The sequence below is a fragment of the Nilaparvata lugens genome, chromosome 1, assembly GCF_014356525.2.
Source record: "Nilaparvata lugens isolate BPH chromosome 1, ASM1435652v1, whole genome shotgun sequence".
Lineage (NCBI taxonomy): Eukaryota > Metazoa > Arthropoda > Insecta > Hemiptera > Delphacidae > Nilaparvata > Nilaparvata lugens.
The window spans coordinates 67,657,481-67,663,499 of record NC_052504.1 but is presented as its reverse complement, the minus strand read 5'-3'; positions in this window follow the sequence as shown (position 1 = coordinate 67,663,499).

Here is a 6,019-nt window from a genome sequence, read left to right as displayed (position 1 = left end):
ATCAATATGGAATAAAATCATTAGTATTCATTTCATACCTGACTGCCTCCTGATCAAAGATGTGGGATACTTTCAGCTCCTCCTCGTTTTCCTGCCTTCTCCTTCAAAGTGGCCATGAATACCATTGTCTCACCTTTGGCTTCATCGGAAAATGATATGTGGAATGGGCGGCGTCTGTCGCCATGATTGGTGCACCTTCCTCTAGACTCATCGAAGCCCTAGCCAGGCAACTCATATTCTTCTTCTTGATGCATCTTAGAAATCTGTAAGAAATATCATATGCATGTGATATAAATGTCATATTATTATATAATGTGAAATAGTTATTATTGAATGAGCGTGGCGAGTTTTTGCTGATGACTGCAGCTGAGTCGTTCTCCGTTTGTGGATTTGATTGTATGTTCAACGATAACAAGATTCAACATTCATTTATTGTCAGAACACTTTGACAAAAATGCAAGACATAGTCAACAATTCAATAAAAAATTCTAAAATATAACAATGAACATTAATAGTCATCACAGTCACATCATAATAATATATACAAAAATAAGACAATAATCAGCAAATTCTATATAATATAAGAAACATTCTTAAAAACATTTTTAAAACAGGTATATCACAGTTAAGAAAATACAAAGACATCAATCCTCATAACCATATAGACACTAGACAGCAGTCAATTCCAGTTTTAGGTTCCAGCTTCCTCAGTGCAGAACCAATAATCACTATAATTCTCCAGTTAATCGTATGATGTGTCTTTTTAATCTTTGTGGAGCTCATCTTGACCCATTTCATTGTCAACTTTGCAGTTCAAGAAAGCTTGTGCAGCCCTACACCCACCATCTTTCCGCCGGTAATTCTATGTAGGTTATTATCTTTTCTTTTGAATCTTCTTTTCTTTTCACCCTGGTCTCCATAGTCATCATCATCATCTTCATTGTCAGAATCATCTCCAGCATCATCATCATCATCAGCAGCATCTTCATCTCTCATAAAATTTATATAATTTCCTCTTATTAGTAATGATTTTATTTTTGCATCTCTTTTTTTCAATTAATTTTATCTAAATTCGCATTATATTATTCAGATTTTGATTATCATTTTATTATTTTTATTAGTTAATTTTTTTTTAGTTTATCACGCTTAGTTTTATAACTTTATTCAGTTTTGTAGTTTGCTTTTTTGTTATTTTTATTATTTTCAGGAGTATATTTTATTTATTGTGTTAAAATATATATTTTTAAGAAATTGATGTATTTTCTATTGTTTTGATTGGGGAGCAATTTTTGGGGCTTGCCCTGTATGCGCCCATATTGTAATTAAATAAATAAATAAATTAGAATCTTTCCAACAGAAACCTTAAAATGAAATAAAAACACATAGATGTTGTCAGTTTTCTACACTTTAGTGTTCTCTACACTTTTTCACGTTCTCTACACGTTCTCTACACTTAAAGTGTAGAAAACTGACAACATCTATGTGTTTTTATTTCATCATGGAACGTTTCTACAACATCGACCACAACTCAGTTGAAGAAACCTTAAAACTATTAATATCACATTACTCTGCAATGTGATGCCAAGAAATTTGACATCTGTCTTACAACCAAAGTCAAAATCTAACAACTGGGTCTTATCTTTATTAGACAAAGTTAGCAGCTGTACAGTCCTCAATAGTCGCATTAATCTGCCCCAATACATTGAAATTGGTAAAAATCTTTTCACACTTAGTCTGGACTGCCAGATCATCAGCAAACATAAAAGCCTTAATATCTCCATTACTTATAGCAGCTGGCAAGTCATTAGTATAAATAATGAAGAGTATAGGTCCAAGTGTGGAACCCTGTGGTACACCTGTCTGAACCTTCAAAAAATGAGAAAGAGAACCCTTATAAAAAGAAGCCTGAAATCTATCACTTAAAAAGGAAATCATAAGCTTAATAGACACATCATCAAACCCATAAAACTGGAGTTTTTTACCAAAATCTCATGAGATATGGTGTCAAAAACCTTTGACATGTCATAGAAACTACTAGAAACTTTGTTCTTACCATCCAGCCAGTTAATACAGTTTTTCATGAATTCAGATATAGAACCATGAGAGCACCTATTTTAGATCTATATCCAAATCGATTATTTGTGAACAGTGAATTACTTTCAAAATAGCTTATGATTTGCTTATAGAGTACCATCTCAAATACATCTTTGAAATTATAGGAATAATAGAAACAGGCCTATAATTGTTGTAATTCAGAGATGAACCTTATTTCAACAAAGGAATAACTTTAATTAATTTCAAACATTTAGGAAATACACCATCCTTAATACAAATATTAAAAAGGTAACACACACCTCACAAACAAATGGTGCAGCCAATTTCATAAAACATGAATTTAAATAGTAAACATCAAGACAAGCACTATTACTGAGAGATAATATAGAATTATACACCTGCTCAATAGTAATACATGAAAAAGAGAAAGAATTCAATACAGGATTATCTTGTTTGTGAATGTCAAGATAATAAGGAATATCATTTACAGAGGTAGGTACTCTTTGAACAACACTTTCAATAAAGAAATCATTAAAACCACCTGCTGTCAGGCAATCATTTTGATTACTGTCTTTCAAATCGTTCTTGTTCAGATTCTCTTTTACAATAGACAAAAATTCTTTGGGTTTATTTTTAGCTGTCAGCACACGATTACAATTGTAATTGAATTTGGCTTCCCTCACAGTTTTCTTGAATATGTTTCTTAATAAATTATACTTATCTTTGTAATGAACCAAACCTGATTGTCTAAATAACTCATACATAAGCAAACAGTCATTCTTTAATTGTCTAATATCATCATTATACCATTTACAGGTAGGAGCAGCTTTTTCTTGCAAATGACATTCTTAACAGGAAAGCATAGCTCAACAGCAGTCAAAATTTTCTATTGAAAAACAAAAATGTATCCTCCAAAGAATCAATAGAATATATCTCAATCCAATTAATCATACTAATCAGCGATTTGAACAAAGGAATATTTGATTACGTCAATGGCCTTATAATTTTTCTAGAACTCTGAAACTTTTAATTAGAATCATAAGTTAATTTAGAATCCAGATCCAACATAGCATGGAAAAAGATGGCAAAATGATCCGAGACTACCATCGGTTCAACTTTTACAGGAATAATTCTATCCCTATGAATAGATGAAGCTATATTATCTACGCATGAACCTAATTCATGTCCAACATAGGCAGGTCTCGTTACTTCATTGACTATCAAATTAAGATTGAAGCTATGTAATAAATTATTCAATATCACAGTATGACTAGAATGAGACAGCCCAATCTTGACTCTGACACCAGACCTGAGCCAGCCAGGTCACTCGATATTATTATTACTAGATTGAGACAATATGTTTACATTGAAGTCACCACAGAGGATGACTGAAGCATTGGATTTATTCCTGCAATTGAGCAAGTCCAGCATTCTACAAAGAATATCAATGAAGTTTTCAAAATTACTCTCTTCTGGAACTCTGTAAACTTCAATGCAGATAATATTTAGATCATCAATTAAAACTAAAGAAATCTCACACACCCGTTGAACAGACAGATCTATGAGGTAGAAGCAACAAGACCATTCTTTATAAAAATTGCCGTTCCACCTATTCGCCCAGAAGGTCTGCAATGAGCACTAGTACAGTTATATCCCATCACTGAGAGTTCAGAGAGCTCATGCACTGCCAGCCAATGTTCACAGATACAAAATATATCAACATTATACTTGCTCAAAACACAATAAAGTTCATCTAGTTTGTTGATAACGTCTTGAGTATTCCAATGAATTACAACCAAGTTTGATTTTTAACTCTCATTTGAATTTACTTCACAGTTACAATTTGACTGAGTAAGAGAAGCATTAACTAAGTATTGACTATTCTTTGGGTGGAATCCAAGTTTAAACTGTTGTTGCCACTTTGCTTCCTTACAAAATATTTTGCAATGTAGGTATATTTTGGCCAAAAGTCAGCCTTGTACACAACATCAAACTCACTTTCAGGAACACCAACCTTGAATGAAGCATAAGAGTCAGGATAAAATGAAACAAATTTCTCAACTGTTAGATCACTAACTCTTTTATTCTTCAGAAATTCTGACACGTTTTCACAGGTTGTAGTGGGTGTGAATCTTGTAACAAAAAAAAATGTTTATGATCCCTAATTGACAGACCCTCTACACCAATGTAACATAAATAAGTTTTTGTTTTTCCTAAAATTGGTTTTACCATGTAATTTGGCAGTTACAGAAGATTGAACATTCAATTTAGGGGTTTCTTTTCTGGGTTTACCTTTTTCCCTAACCCCTGAAGTCCAGTCTTTGTCATTTGGAGTACAAGCAATGTTCTCAATAGTAGTATTATTTTCAACCATGTTATCAGTAGCAATTAAGGACGGAGAAGATGAAGAATCATTTTCCATAACATTCTCAGAATCACTCACTGATTGTTTCTGTTTTTACTTTCCTTGCCCTATTACCATAGGTAAGGAAAGTATTGCTTTCCAAAAAAAAATTAATTTCTATACGTTTCAAGGTCCCCTGAGTCCGAAAAAGTGTTTTTTGGGTATTGGTCTGTATGTGTGTGTGTGTGTGTGTGTGTGTGTGTGTGTGTGTGTGTGTGTGTGTGTGTGTGTGTGTGTGTGTGTGTGTGTGTGTGTGTGTGTATGTGCGTCTGTGTACACGATATCTCATCTCCCAATTAACGGAATGACTTGAAATTTGGAACATAAGGTCCTTACAATATAAGGATTCCACACGAACAATTTCGATCTGATGCAATTCAAGATGGCGGATAAAATTGTGAAAATGTTGGTCAAAAACAGGGTTTTTCGCGATTTTCTCGTAAACGGCTCCAACGATTTTGATCAAATCTATAACTAAAATAGTCATTGATAAGCTCTATCAACTGCCACAAGTCTCATATCTGTAAAAATTCCAAGAGCTCCGCCCCATCAATGCAAAGTGTGATTTTAGATTCCCAATTATCAGGCTTCAGATACAATTAAAACAAAAAATTCCATGTGGAAAAGATTGAGCATAAAAATCTCTACAATTAATGTTCAGTGACATTTTCACCTAAAATTGGAAATAAGCTCAAAATTCGAGAAAATGTGTTTATTCAATAATGCAAACGGTTGGCAACTGTTGATTCTATTAAATCATTCACTATGAAGAGATAGCAGACTTCGTGTGTCTCCAGCGTTATTGTCCTGTCACCAGCTGGCAGATCTTTGAATAGTAGACTTGAGATGCGCGTGTACACTAGCGTCAGGTGATAAATTTTCATAACGGCAAGGAAAGTTGTGTGAGTGCACCACACCAGATTTTTTGTATTATGAATCATAACCTCACAGTCAATTGATGATATCACTATTCGCAAATCGATTAGCAGACCGAGAAGTAGATTTTTTGTTTGTGGAGGCTGAGTGTTGTCTACAAGATCGATAGTCACTATCGATTTTTTTCGACTTTTCGATCGGTCGATGTCAGAAGAAGCATGTTGTTTCAAATTAGAACCAAGGATTTTGAATCGCTGTCAACAAGTTCGTCACCTTTTATGTTCAATAATAAAGCCAAGATAGTATCCAAATTTTCATGCAATTTAATACTATCCTGTTCAAATACACTAAGTTTCTCTGAAACTTGACTAAATTTGTAATTAAAGTCTACAAGACTACTCAAATCAATTTTCCACTCACGTAGCTTTCCTGACTACGATTGTAACTTTCGATTGCTCTCATCAATCAACTTAATATTTCCACACATATTCCCTGAACCATTTTCGTTTGCCAACTGAATTCACTCACTCCTCCGTCCTTTTGATGTAACAGGTATCATATTTCAGACATAAGCGGTTACTAATACTACTACCGATAATAATAGTAGAAGTAGTACATGTAGTAATTGCACCAGAAACAATTGATCAGTGTTGGGTGCTGCTCAGGGTGTTGGAGTGATATACC